The following is a 14,660-nucleotide window of genomic DNA, read 5'->3' as shown; positions in this document are numbered from 1 at the left end:
AATCCCCTCCCACGACTAAAGGAACCCTCCCCAGCATGTGGGGCTGCAGGTCTTCTAAAAGATCGTGCCTGTTATTTTTATCATTAAGACCATACACATTAAGAATGTTAAAATCCCTTCCTAAAAACGTCAGATTAGCTAAAAGCGCCCGTCCGTCTCTCACCACCGTGCTGCCCTTCACCAAGATATTAGGATTTTTAATTAAAATGGCAACACCGTCGGCCCGGCTGTAGTGCGAGCCGCTCCAGAGAGAGGGACTCCCAATCTCTGTATGATTTCAAGAACGGCAAAGCACACTCTTGCAGTAAAAACACATCTGACTTCAAGTCATTTAAAAGGGACAGAGCACTCTGTGCTCTCAAAGCTGCTCTCACGCTTCTCACATTGATGGTGGAGATCGTAAGAGACATGAGCACTATAGGTTAAAAACAGGCGTGATCTTTAAAACCCGAACATTAAAACCACAGAGATACGGTTAAAAGCTGGTTAAAATCACCCTATTTCTTGTGACACCTGCTCCTCCTTGATCTTCATTAAATTGAAGTGTGAGGGGTCGCAGGTGTCCCGCGCGTCCCGGCATGCTGAGCACTGCTCTAACATGCTTTTCGGCGTGGATGATTTTAGCTGGAGGCGCAGAAAGGATACCTCATTTGGGGATCCACCGGGCCACAGCCGGTTCAGGTCCTCCGATGAGGAGCTACCTGACCGCTCTGTGGCCCGCTGTTTCTTCTCCGCCAGGTCCGGCAGAGGAGATCCCGCAGGTCTCTTCGGCACCTGATCGCTAGGGAGCGAGAGAGTCAGCTCCCCCACTCCACTAGCAGTCACACTCACCTCCGGCACCGTCTCCATAGAGGAAGGGGTTGAGTCTTCCTCTTCCTCTACATTATCATCATCATCATTATCACCATCATCATCATTTTTCTGTTCCTGTTCCTCGGAGGAAGGGACCTCCGTTACCTGTTCCGACCCTGCCTGGCCACTTGCTCCACCCTCCAGTTCTTGGCCCACTTGTGAGGCTGGCTGGGGATTTGAATTTCCCGCCAAAATCTCAGGACCCGCCTCCTTTCCTTTGTCTCCCTGGGCTTGTGTTTGGGCGGCCATGTTGTCACCTTTTAACTTGTTGGCAAACGATTTTGGGCAATCCCTGAAGAGATGGTTACAGTCACCACAGAGATTGCACCTCCTGCCATTGGGACACTGCTCGTACGTGTGCCCAACTTCTCTACACTTTCCACACACAGTTTCTTGGCATGCTTCAGCTAGATGCCCAAACTTGCCACATTTGCGACAGAGCTTGGGCATGCCCTGATAGTAAATGTAGCCACGGTTCTGTCACAGCACTATCATGGAAGGCAAATGACTCAGGCCAAGGTAACCGTTTGGGTCCTCCCATTGTTTAATTGGGATTCTCCAAGTGCAGTTCCATATGCCGTCTTCGTCAACTACCCTTATAGGCTGTCCTGTAACCATGCAGTATCTTTTTAGCCATGTGCAAATGTCCTCTCCCGTCACAGTTTCATTAAACATTCTGACAAACACCATCCTCCTTGAATTGTCAGAAAGTTTATCCACAGTGAACATGGAGAACTGGCTCTTAGCCTCCTCGAAACGTTGCCAAAAACATCTCAGCAGAATAGCGGTACAAAAACTCACGTCAAAACCTTTGCTGCCAGACAGGGTCAGAATACAGTTTATTTCTATCGGTTTAAAGTTTAAGGTTTTCTGGATTAGCTTCCTGGAGAAATCCAATCTGGACATCTCCAGGAGCTTCCCATCCACCTCCTTAAATGTGAAGCGCACGCTGTGGTGCCTCCGCATGCCGGCACGAGCAGCCAACATACTTGGAGGCACCAACAGCCAACCAAGCAACTAAAAACACTAAAACAATAAATACTAAAATCAAAGCTAAAGGAGATAAAAAAGGAAAAATAAATTGCACTTACCTGTTAGGTTGGTTTCTTTTCTCACCAAGGCTTGGTGGAACTGGAACACCTAGAGAGTCCAATGGAGTCCTGTAACTAGTGGGAATTAAAGCCTACTACACAAGACTCAAAACCCAACAATAGAACCAGTGCAATATCTCCTAAGTGCTTGTGACTAGTACCACGATGGTAAAAGTCTTGCAACACTCAGGAGTCGATCACTGTCCCGCCGTCTTGATCTTAGCCAAAAAGCCGAGAAGCGATAACCTGAAATGGGCGCCGGGCCCCGGGCCCTACCTTTTGAGGGCCCGGACTAGCAGACGGCGCTGATCTGCCACCTTCACGTCCACGCACCTTCTGTCATTCCAACAGCGAAAGAGCAACTTCGCAAAGGCAAAGCCTTCAAAAAATAAGTTGAACTTGTCAACGTTCCTCTCCACGGAAATCTTTAGTAAAAGGCGAAAGATTTGTACGTGAAAGAAGAGAAACTCCAGCCCTGCTCACAGGTCGCCTGGGCCTCCGTAGGCACCGGCCGCTCAAGGAAGAGGGCTCGAGGGAGAGCAACGAAAACCTGCCTGCAGCAGGAGGGCCCTTGGGTCGTCGGGTGGGTGACGAGGCAGCAGCACAACACAGCACAGCACAGCCTTTGCCTTTTTTTTTTGTTTTTTTAAGTAAAACGGAGGGAAAATGAAAAAGTGGGACAAAGGGGACTTTGTCCCGCTTTTTACCCCTAATGCCAACAGTGCCCGGTCACCAGCGTTCGTCAATTTCTCTCTTTCGTTTGACCGTTTATGAGGGTGCACCGTGTCAGGAGGTAATGCAATACCCGGTCGATGCGTGGAGCGGATGGAGCAAGCCCCTCTTCCGACTCCCGGGCCTAAAAATCCATTTAATATATGGTCCTCGGGTAGAGGACGTATCAGATATTAAACTGATAAGAACAGATTTTTTTTTATTATTTTTTTTTTTTATTGAAAAACTTGCATATTTTCATTAACACTTACAATACATTTCATTTCATTGCTTTATAATTTAGTTGCTTTTGGTATTTCTTACAGACATTTTTTACTTTGTCTCACCCTAGTCCCACCACCACATCGTCCAGTTTTATTTTGCAGTTCTTAACTTATTTTACCAGAGTTCTTGTTCTAATTTTTCCTGTCCAACTGCTTTTTCTTTAATCGTTTTCTTTTCCACTTTCCTCCGAACTTAGGGACTCCATTTCACTTTCCAGGCCCAAGAAGCTATACAGTCTTGCCTTTGTTCTCATTCTCCTGACCCATTCTTCCTTTGTTCTTACGTCTCTTTCCTTATCTGTTTGGTGTGTTCCTTTTTTGCTTCTTTTTGCCTTGCCACTTTGTCCCTCTTCTTTGCTTGGGTTTCGTTGCCTTGTCAGACCTTGCTGCTTGCTTTCCATTTCAAACATTGTCCCCTCAGTGTTTTCTCCTTGTAGATCTTTGTGGTAGTGTTTGTTCAGATTGTCTTTCTCTGTGTTTTCTTCCTCCACCCTTTTTCCCCATGTTGTTAAGCTGTGGTTGGTTGTAGAATCTATCAGTGTTTGGTTGCCTTGTGGTTCTGCAGGGTTGGTCTCCGGTTCCTTTTCCTTTCCAGATTCCATTGTTTCTTCTACTACTTTGTCTCCTTCTATCTCCTCCACTTCCACCTGTATTTTTGTCGAAGCCTCACCTTCTCCAGTCTGATTTGTTGTTCTGTTGCCCAGTGCTTGTGTATAGTCTTCATCCTCCATTCTTGGATTTCCAGAGAACAAGCTTGCGAATGTGTTGGTCCTTGACGGACAGCTCCGATACAGGTGAGCCTCGCTTCCACAAAGGTTACAGGTTCAGGGCGCTGTGCAGTTTGCTGCAATGTGTCCCTCCTGCCCACAAAATCTGCATCTGAGGCCCTGACAGGAGTCTTTGGTATGACCCAGAGCCCCACAGCACCTGCAGTAGATCGGTTGACCTGGGTAGTGCAGATATCCTTTGTGTGGACCAATAGCAAAGCTACCGGGTGGGTGCTGTATACCTCCAGCCGGATCCTCCCTCAGCAGGACATTGTACCGTCGCCTTCCAGTCCAAATTCCAAAGCGGTCTTTCAGTCTCTCACCAGTTGAAACTAAAGCACAGTACCTTGCTAAGAAGGCTCGGATGTTTTCTTCTTCCACGTAGGGGTTGTAGAGGTGAACGATCATTGGGATCTCTTCATTAGCAAAAAGTGGCGCAGCTCTGATTTCAAGAAGTGCAGGATGGTCGTGGTCGCTTCTGAATAGCAGCTATTTTTTACCCAAATAATTTTCACACAAATGAACAGTAAGTGTAGAAACAAGGAGGTTTTAATGTTATGGCTGATCAGTGTAAGAATCAGATGTCTAACACAATACAGCATACAATAAGTGCAATCAGAATTCATTTCAATGGAAAATGTTTAACAAAGCAGCACACAGTTAAGTGAAATGTCTACAAAACATGGGCATGAAACACTTATAAATCTGAATTATGTACAAAAGTCAGTGCCAACATTTAAGTTTTCAGAAAGTGCAAACACAGTGGAATTCGATAAACAGTACATCACAAGTGTAATACTCAGTATGGACTACATCTCACTGAATAGCTTGGTATTTAGTAATTGAGCTTTATGAGACAGTTTGTTAGCATCTAGTTCCAGAAACAGTTTTTGGAGTACATCAAAAGTGTATCTGAATGTAGGAGGGTAACTCAAGTTCTAAATCATAAGGTTATAAATATATAAGGCATAAATCAGCCCGAACTGCAAAGGCAAGGAACACACTGCCCAAGTCTTCTAGAACCACACCACCTTCTAATACCACTCCAGTATTGGCAGGGGGGTCCATGGCTTCAGCTCCCTCAACAGAACAGTCTCCTCAATACCCCGTTCAGTTGCAGCCATATCACCATCCTACAATGGAACAGAGGGGGAAAATTACTTTCTTAAACTTAACAGTACACAAATTTCCATTTAGGACTTAACATATGACATCTCACTTCAACCTTTATTTCAACTCAGACGTACATTGGCCCGAAAAGATGGGGTGGTTGCTGCAACAACTCGGAGGAAACTTGTGCTTACCTTCACCCTCCTAGCGCTGATGGTATTGCGTGATTGGGGGAATCCTAAACTGTAGATGAAATAGGATACTATTAAAATTATATATAAATAAAAAATGACTAAAGAAAACTAAAGGAAATCAAAATCAGCAAGACAAATATTTATAAAGAAATACCAGCTTAAATAAGAAAAGACATAAAATACATAAAACAAAAAAGTAAGTAAAAGAACCAAACAGGATAAATAATAAGAATTTCCACATTTTTTCTTCTTCACTTAATCTAAACTTAACTCAGTGTTCAGTCAAAAGTAGCTCAATATTCTTCAATTTAGCATAAAATGTAGAAAAAAATTACCAGTAAAAGGTCAGTCCAACTGCAAATACACATTTCCAACCATCTGTAAACAGAAGATACAAGACATCAATTATTTAATTGTAAATAACTAAAATATTATTTTTATAGTAACAGTTAATACAAATTAACTGATTATCCAATACTGTTTACATGTGTGCGCTTTCCAGGATAACAGTCACAATACTCAGGTTTGTAATGATACTAGCGTTACAGAATCACATTGTTTTTAAGTATGTGCATAACGTGAGCGCCAAACGAAAAGCATGCCATTCCCCTCAGACTCGAGCTGCCTGCTCACTGCTTAGTTAGCTAGCTAGGTTGTGTGTCCATGTTTTTTAATGCGAAAATTACACATCTTTTATTTTCTACCTTCTTCTAATATACTTTCGCAACGAAGTAATTTAAGCCATTTTTACCTTTCGGGAAAGAATCTTACTGCCACAAGTTGAGAATACTGGCTGTTGAACTTGACTAGCTTAGCACTAGCTAGCACATTATCACACACAGCACAACCGGACTTAATATACAGTCAGCCAACGGCAATCTATTAAAATCTGCCTCAAGACTTTAATATGATTCACAGAATCCCTGGAAAGATGTTAATAAATAAATCACTATAAGCAGGTCCGCCGTTAGCGTTAGCATTAGCACGCGCGAATTAGCATTAGCATTTTTAAACAAATAAAGCATGCACAAAAGTAAAACTTGAATATTATTCAACTAAAGAGCTATATTAAACAATATAATAAGATACACATCATGATTAGCATGCAATTAGACATATGGAAAAATATTTTGTAAAGCTTCACATTACCTGAGATGCCGTTGAAACACAATGTGCCTTCACGATGTATTGCATAATCCCCGGTGCGTCATATCCGGTTTCACCTGATAAACTCATTGCATTAAGTAGTTCCAGGGAAATAAAGCAACTAAGTAAAGTTGAGTCCACTAGAAAACATCGAATATTATAAATGGTTCATTTATTTGAGTTAAATAAACACAATGCAGTCATGTTTAAATCTAAAATGTAATTGATTGGTGTCACACCAGCATATATTCTTTACGCAAAACCAACAGGCACTCAAAACCCTTTTTTTGAGTGTGTAACTGGTAGGTTAGAGCATCATTTTATATCTGTGGTGCTCTGGTTGGAATGTGCACCCAACATGTTGCACAGATGGACTGTAATACCTTTTTCTGTGTATTGGGGAATGTGGGGATGGGTAAATTATGCTTGATTTAAATATTATAAATGTGAGAATAAATCACAGTTAATAACGTTTTAAATTTGACTATGGTTTTACACAGTTTGTATGAATGCACTTATTTAACAATTCAATCTTTAAATTAATACAAATGCATGAATAAAGTAAAAGTTAAAATCTGTTTAAATTGTATTGTTGCCTGTCTCATAAGGTAGGCATACCTTTGTTTTTCCAATTTATGTATATAAAGTAGTGGTTAAGAAATGCAAAATTACAAAATATTTCTTTATTTGCTCACATATTTTCTTGCAATTGTACTTTAAATGCATTATTAACAGTATTTTTATGTATTTGACAGTGATATATCGGCATAACAAAAGGTTTCTTTTTGAAAATTACAGAAGATTCTGCTATTTTTGTCAATGAAGATTACTTTATTTTTACAGTAAAAACTGTTAAAAAACAGATTTTTTATGTATTTCATTTATACAGATTTTTTTTGGTAAATCACATGACACTTTTCAATATACAGTTTATTCTTGTAATTTTACTAAAATTTTCTGTCTTTTAAAAATACAGGGAAAAACTGTAAAAATGTACTGGGGAAAACCTGTAAAAAAAATGTTTATTTTTTACAGTGCACTTGACAGCCTGCCCATAATGCCATGGCAGCTGCTCTGCCCTGGGACCCCTATTATCCCACTCCATGACACCCCGTGCCTGGTATGCAAAGTATAGTTTTAAAAAATACCACCCTGGGTGTTGTCCCTCCTTTTCTAACTCTGCCATTATGCTTGCCACATAAATGCAGTTCAATTTCAATACTATGTCTAATACCCCTCTCCCCCCTTCCTCTATTTTCCTGTACATTATCTCCCTTGCTACACATTCATACTTTCCTCCCCACATGAACCGAAATACTTCCCTTTGTACCCACCTCCTTCCACTCACTGGTAGTGGGTAGATGTATGCCAGGTACATCAGAAAGGGAAGTACTTCTGCTTTAATTATCAGGCTCCTCCCTATATATGTCAATTTCCTCCCTGTCCATAGTCCTAGCTTTTGTTTCATCTTTATTAGCCTCTCTCCCCAATTCAATCCTGCTACCCCCTTGTTTTCAAATTTTACCCCTAGAATCTTTATTGGCCCTTCACTGACCTCCAATCCTCCCACCGAATCTTTCCTATCCCTCACTGTCCCAAAATATTTTAACTTGGATTTTTCCCTGTTCAATTTCGCCCCAGACCCAACCCCGAATCTTTCCACTATGTCCAATGTTCTCTCTATATCCCTATCTATTCTACCCAAAATTGTCAAGTCGTCTGCATACTGCGTTATCTTCACCCTATATCCACCTGCTCCGGGCACCAAAACCCCTACTATCTCCCTGTCCTTTCTAATCTTTTCCGCCAGCGGCTCCATATACATTATGAATAGGAGTGGCGATAATGGACACCCCTTTAATATACCCCCCGTTGTCTCAAACCTCCTCCCTAGATACCCGTTCATACTTACTGTGCTGTACGTCCTCCTGTACATTGTTTTGACCCATCCAATCAGTTTTACTCCCATCCCCATCTTTTCCATTACCCTATACTAAAACTCCCTATCCACCCTGTCGAACGCCTTCGATTGGTCCAAGCTTGCCACCATCAATGGCAGCTTTCGGTCTCCTGACCACGCCAACACATCTCTGATGAGTTGTAAATTCCACCTCGTGCTTCTACCTTCTATTCCGCATGTCTGATCTACATGAATAACATGTGGCAGTGCCTTTCTCAACCTCCCTGCCAATATTTTCGCCATTATTTTACTATCCACCCCCAACATCGCTAATGGCCTATAGTTATCTAGATTTTCCCTTTCCCCCTTTTTGTATATTGGCGTCACTACCCCTGTCGCCATTGTTCCTTTTATTTCCCCTTCCTCCAGTATTTTGTTAAACACTTCTGTTTAGTCTCCGCTTACCACTTCTTTAAACCTTTTATAAAACTCTCCCGGTATACCATCTATCCCTGGTACTTTACCCTTTTTCAGGCTTTTTATTGCCTCCTTCACCTCCTCCTCACTTATGCTTTTATTTATTTTCTGCTTGATGTCGCTAGGCACCTCGTTTTCTAGTTCTTTTATAAATTCCTGTCCTACTTCTACCTCCACTTCCCTCTCCCTAAAATACCTCCTATAATACTTTGTCCCTATCTGCAGCATCTCCTCATTTTGTACTTTTATCTGTCCCTGCTCGTCCCTTATTCCCTCTATCCCTCTCTCTTCTCTCCTTTCTCTAGCTTTCCCTATCCAATATGTATCTACTCTTTCCCCCCTCTCCCTAAACTCTTGTCCTGCCATTAACATGTATTTCTCTGCTCTTTCTTCATATATCTTCCTTATCTGTCCCTGTACTATTTCTACTCTATCTTTGTCTACCTCCTTCCCTTCATTCTCTTTCTCCTTTTCCTTTGCTAGTTCTCCCCACATTCTCCTTAAGTTCCCCTTTTCCTCCTTTATCCTCTCCCTGCTCTTCCATAGCCCCCACTGCTTTATTCTTTCCTTTGCTATCTCCCACTACTCTATAATTCCTTCACATAGTCCTTTTAAGCCCCTAACCCCTTCCCAAAACTCTCTAAATTCCTCTTCTATCCCCTTTTTCTCTAATATTTTTACATTTAATTTCCAGTACACTGTCCCATATTTTCTTCCCCCCACTTTCACCTCAGCCATCACCAGGTCATGGTCTGAGAAGTTCACACTTCTTGTTTCTCCTGCCACCACTTCTATACTTCTGCTCACGAATATCCCATCCAGCCTACTTTCATCCCCCCTTGTATTCCTCCACGTTGGTCCTGTCATTCTCCTTCCTACCTCCTTCCCTATGTCCATTAGCTTATGTGTTTTTATTATATCTTCCATTATTCCTGCTGCTTCATCTCCTCCTCCCGCCAGACTAATATTAAAGTCCCCCCCATAACCAAAAGATTACTTGTTGCACCTAATAGCTTGACATCTTCATAAAAAACCCTTTTATCTTTTAGATTTTGTGGTCTGTATATATTTACCACCCTCAACTTTACACCCCCCCAACTTAAATCTACTCCAACCATCCTCCCCACTTCACCACCTATAACTTGTTTTAAGTTCATATCCCATCCCTTAAACAAAATCCCAACTCCACTGGAGTGTACACCTCCTATGGACCACACTGATTTCCCCCTCCCCCAGTCCTTTTGAAATCTTTTAATGTCTTTCAAGTCCTTTAGGTGCGCTTCCTGAATCAAACAAATGTCCAACCTTAAATCTTCTATAAAACTAAAAACCATATTTCTTTTCTTTGTGTTTTTCAGTCCTCTGACGTTAAATGTTCCAATTTTTAATGTTCTTACCATTCAGTTTCTTTTTCAGATTTTACTTCTTTTACCTTTTTACTTAGGCAGTAAAGCATCTTCGTCCATTTCTTCTCTTCTTTCTAATGCTTCATACCTATTCCCCTTCAACGTCCGTGTCCGCCTTACCGGTTCCCCTTCCGTTTCTCCCTCTCTCTCCTCTCCTGGGAATGGTCGTTTTCCCGCTGTCACCACTTCCAGAGGCTCTGTCATGGATTCGAAGATACTATCTGCCCAATCTTTCAACTCTTGTTCTCGCTCCTGCACCTCCATGTCTTCCTGCTGTCTTTCCTTCTGTAGCTCCTCCTCTGTTTGTAGCTGCTGTGCCATCCTCCTGTCTCCAGCAGGTGTCTCTTTCTCTGCTCTCCTCTTCTCCTGTCCCGCCTCCTGTGCTACTGCCAACTGTGCTCCTCCTTCCATTCCCTCCTGTCCTTTGTTCTCAGGTGTCTGCTTTCCCGCTTTTTTTGGTGGTTTCGCCGCATAAGCTTCTGTTTGGTTCTTTGGACCCGCTTTTTGGGTCTCTTCTCCTTCTTTCTCTTCACCTTCCCTGTCCTCAGTAAAGAGGTCAGCAAAGGTTTTCCTCCCCAATGGACATTCTTTATACAAATGGTCCTCCTCTCCACACAAGCTACATTTTTTTGGAGCAGTGCACCATGCTGCTTCATGTTCATGTGACCCACAAAACCGGCATTTTTGACTGTTACATGTCGCCTTGGTGTGTCCCATTTCCCCACACTTTCTGCACCTTAGCGGCTGTCCCGGGTAAAACAAGAAACCTCGGTGCAGCCCGATTGCAAAAGTCCCTGGTGGCTGCACAACCCCTCCAGGGCTGGATGCATCCGGGCGGAACCTCACCTGGTACTTTCTTCGCCCCGTCCAGATGCCAAATTTGTTTATTATTTTCAGTCCCCCTTCCACTTTTAGGCAATATCTCTTCAGAAATTGCTTAATGTCTTCTTCCTCTACAAAGGGGTTATACAAATGGACCGTCACCGGGATGTCTTCCCAAATGTATAATGCTCTTACCCTGAGACCCTCCAACACTGGGTGAAGCTGGTGTCTATCCCAGGCTGCAATAAACTCCAGGCACGTTGTCATGTCCCTGAACGTAACGTCCAAAAATCCAGCTTTTGTAAAGTCCTGCAGGCACAGAACTGATTGCAGTGGTACTTTGAACAGTCCTTGAAAAACTTCCTTCACAAGATAGTCCAAGCAAAAATCCAAATGACGTTTCTGAGCTGCTTCCTGTTGCACTTCCACTCTCACAGAGTTTTTCAACCGCGCCACTCGGGCCGGCCCTCTCACGTCGCTTTCCGCCATGATAAGAACAGATTTTTTTTTTAAGAAGAAGAAGTTTTTATTGTCACCATTTTACATTTTAAAACATTTATCATACACAATTTTTAAAAGACATCTTCATATAAAAACAATAAAACATACTTTATACAATTTCTTAAAAGCTTCAGTTCTCATAAAATATCCACATGGTAAAAGAACATTTAAAAGCTTCTTTCAGTATGTTAAAAGTTCATCTTGTTTTTAAAAGTGAAGAGTAATATCGGTTTTAAAAGGTCTGATAAAAGTCCAATAAAAGTCCAGGTAAAACAACGCAGTTAAAACAAGCTCCTCTGTGCAGGACCGGGGTGAGTCCTCGTCCTCCTTGCACCACCCCGCTCCTTCGTTGAAACCGATGTCACGTTCTGCAGCTCAGCGGAGATCCTCACCCTGCGCCCGATGCTCCGTCCTTCTCGTGATCAGTTGGCGGTGCATTGACGGGAGCCATCGCCCGTGGTGGTCTGGACCCCCCTGCGTGTGGCCCCAGCCCCCTCCTCCGATTGGCGACGCGCAGCGCCTCCTGCCGCGACGATGTTGCCAGCCGCTCCAACGTGTGCAGGGGCACCGTCACTCGCTTCCCCACCAACAGGTCGCGGGAGGTCCACAAGGCGGCTGTCACGCTGGTAAGGGTGAGCCAGAGCGTGGTGAACTCCGTGGCTGGCAATTTTTCGACACCTTGACCCACCCCGTTCACCGCTAGCCGATAAACTCGCGGGTGGACCTCCCCTGCTGGTAGGCTCGGGCATTGTAGCGGGCCGGTTCTGGCCCACAGGTCCCTCGCCACGCTGCACTCCCAGAGCACATGCCGGACGGTCTCTGGCTCGCCACACCCAGACCGTGGGTACGTGGGATTCATTGCCATCCCCCGGGAGTGCATCACGGCCCTGGCCGGGAGGATCTCATGAGCTGCCATCCACAACAGATCCTTAATTTTGTTCGGGAGGTAAGAATAATGATAAGAACAGATACTACACTTGATCTTAGCCAAAAGGCCGATAAGCGATAACCTGAAATAGGCGCCGGGCCCCGGGCCCTACCTTTCGAGGGCCCAGACTAGCGGACGGCGCTGATCTGCTGCCTTCACGCCCACGCACCTTCTGTCATTCCAACAGCGAAAGAGCAGCTTCGCAAAGGCAAAACCTTCAAAAAATAAGTTGAACTTGTCAACGTTCCTCTCCACGGAAATCTTTAGTAAAAGGTGAAAGATTTGTACGTGAACGAAGAGAAACTCCAGCCCTGCTCACAGGTCGCCCAGGCCTCCACAGGCCACCGGCCGCTCAAGGAAGAGGGCTCGAGGTAGAGCGACGAAAACCGACGAGGGCCCTTGGGTCGTCGGGTGGGTGACGAGGCAGCAGCACAGCACAAAACAGCCTTTGCCTGGAGAAACACAGGGTGGGGAAAAATTAAGTCTTTTATGTCTTTTTTTTTTTTTTTAAGTAAAACGGAGGGAAAATGAAAAAGCGGGACAAAGGGGACTCCCAAGCGCAAAATGACAGAGGAAACCCCGGGCCTAGGCTAAGCTAAAGTCTAAGGCGCCGTACCCCTAATGCCAACAGTGCCCGGTCACCAGCGTTCGTCAATTTCTCTCTTTCGTTTGACCGTTTATGAGGGTGCACCGTGCCAGGAGGTAATGCAATACCCGGCCGATGCGTGAAGCGGACGGAGCAAGCCCCTCTTCCGACTCCCGGGCCTAAAAATCCATTTAATATATGATCCTCGGGTAGAGTACGTATCAGATATTAAACTGACAGGCACGTGCACAGACATTTTTGGGGGCAGGTGCTCAAGCCAAAAAAAAGGGCACCCATCGCCAAAATTATTATTAAAATTAAAAAAATACAAAAACACACAGTAGGATATTCAATTTATATGTTTATTTTTGTTAACACAGTCAATACACAGCTAATCAAATATCTCAAATTATCAAATTGCATAAATAAATGAAAAACAGGCAAAAACAAGGCCATATTGTGCACACTTTTTAATAACCAAACAACTGATACTGATACATCTCCCTCATCTGCTTTACTGGTAGATGGCCTAATCCAGGATAAAAGAGAGCTGCTACTCTGAGCTGATTGCTGTAGTTCCTTTTCTTTCTGCTTTTGTAACCTTTCTTTTTATGGCATTATGCTGCAAAATTTGTAAATGAAATAAATCACTGTTGTGCATAATAATCAAGAGTGACTTACTGAATCTCCATAAAGGGGAGAACACACACTGTAAAAAAAAAAACATTGGATGAACGTAATAAAATTGTAAAATTGTAAAATAGTAATCAATCACACTAAATATTTTTAATTGACTCAGTGTAAATAATTTATTTGAGTCAACCTGAATTATTTCACTCAATACAAGCTATTTTTTTAGATTGGGACAATCCGATTATTTTTAATTGTCCCAAATTAAAAATATATATTATCTTCATTGACCTAATGTAAACAATTAGCTTGTTTTAATGTAAAATGTTTACTTAAACACAACCCATTTTGAATGTTACATCAATTGATTATTTTACATTGGCAAAAAAAAACCCCCACAAATAGTTGTCATTACTTAAAATGTATAGCAAGTGTGATTTAAAATGCATTACATGTTCTTTAAAGAATAACCACAATAGACATTGCTTTAGAATGCACATTTATTTTTAATTTGCTTATGTTAATTATTACAACAATGACCTCAGAGACAGATATGAGACAAATTCATGAGAAAGATGTTTTAAACAGAACATACAGAATATCCTAAAACATACATACAACGGTGTATAAAATTAATAAAAATGATTAACATTAACTGTTGTTCAGCCAGCAATGGAGACAAAACAATGGGCATGTTCGAAAACCTGGTGAGCTCTCTACATAGACGCATTTATGTCATCCTATGCGTGCTATGATGCTAATTGTGTTAGCTTAGTAAGCGAAACCGATGTAATCGCTAAGTAGTGCATTCTAATAACCTGTCTTATAAGTCAATGACTTATTAGAATCCTCTCTACCTACAACCCCAAATCAAAAAAGGTTGGGACAGTATAGAAAATGCAGATCCAAAAAAATGTGTTCCTCACATTTACTGTAACTTTTATTTGATTGCAGACAGTTGAACCCAAGAAATTTCATGTTTTATCTGCTCAGCTTCATTTAATTTATTAATATACATCCATTCCTGCATTTCAGGCCTGTAACACATTCCACAAAATGTTGGGAAAGTGGCAGTTTAGGGCGAGTAATGAGGTGAAAAACCTAAATAATGATGTGACAGGTGATGTCAACAGGTGATTGTAATCATGGTTTGTTATTTGTTTTTATTAGGATTTTAACGTTTTACACTTTGGTTACATTCATGACAGGAACGGTAGTTATTCGTTACACAAGATTCATCAGTTCACAAGTTTAA

At 42.4% G+C, this 14,660-nt stretch overlaps 1 long non-coding RNA gene, 4 other non-coding genes and 1 pseudogene across 5 annotated transcripts; all 6 read right to left on the bottom strand.

Annotated features, from left to right (window-relative positions):
* Positions 1-2,303: 2,303 nt before the first annotated feature.
* Positions 2,304-2,418, bottom strand: LOC134312981 (U5 spliceosomal RNA). The gene has a single exon (XR_010011891.1). It is a non-coding gene; the product is annotated as a U5 spliceosomal RNA (small nuclear RNA).
* A 296-nt stretch (positions 2,419-2,714) lies between these two features.
* LOC134312623 (U2 spliceosomal RNA) lies at positions 2,715-2,905 on the bottom strand. Its single transcript, XR_010011599.1, has one exon. It is a non-coding gene; the product is annotated as a U2 spliceosomal RNA (small nuclear RNA).
* A 1,331-nt stretch (positions 2,906-4,236) lies between these two features.
* On the bottom strand, positions 4,237-6,243 carry LOC134311427 (uncharacterized). Its single transcript, XR_010011419.1, has 4 exons — positions 6,159-6,243; positions 5,345-5,387; positions 5,010-5,058; positions 4,237-4,838 (listed from the first exon to the last, which is right to left on the bottom strand). It is a non-coding gene; the product is annotated as an uncharacterized LOC134311427 (long non-coding RNA).
* A 5,866-nt stretch (positions 6,244-12,109) lies between these two features.
* LOC134312698 (U2 spliceosomal RNA) lies at positions 12,110-12,268 on the bottom strand (annotated as a pseudogene).
* Positions 12,269-12,385: 117 nt separating this feature from the next.
* Positions 12,386-12,500, bottom strand: LOC134312989 (U5 spliceosomal RNA). The gene has a single exon (XR_010011898.1). It is a non-coding gene; the product is annotated as a U5 spliceosomal RNA (small nuclear RNA).
* Positions 12,501-12,869: 369 nt separating this feature from the next.
* LOC134312647 (U2 spliceosomal RNA) lies at positions 12,870-13,065 on the bottom strand. The gene has a single exon (XR_010011608.1). It is a non-coding gene; the product is annotated as a U2 spliceosomal RNA (small nuclear RNA).
* Between the last annotated feature and the right edge of the window lie 1,595 nt (positions 13,066-14,660).

The sequence above is a fragment of the Trichomycterus rosablanca genome, chromosome 4 (assembly GCF_030014385.1).
Source record: "Trichomycterus rosablanca isolate fTriRos1 chromosome 4, fTriRos1.hap1, whole genome shotgun sequence".
Classification (NCBI taxonomy): domain Eukaryota; kingdom Metazoa; phylum Chordata; class Actinopteri; order Siluriformes; family Trichomycteridae; genus Trichomycterus; species Trichomycterus rosablanca.
This window is presented reverse-complemented; position numbering and strand designations above follow the sequence as displayed.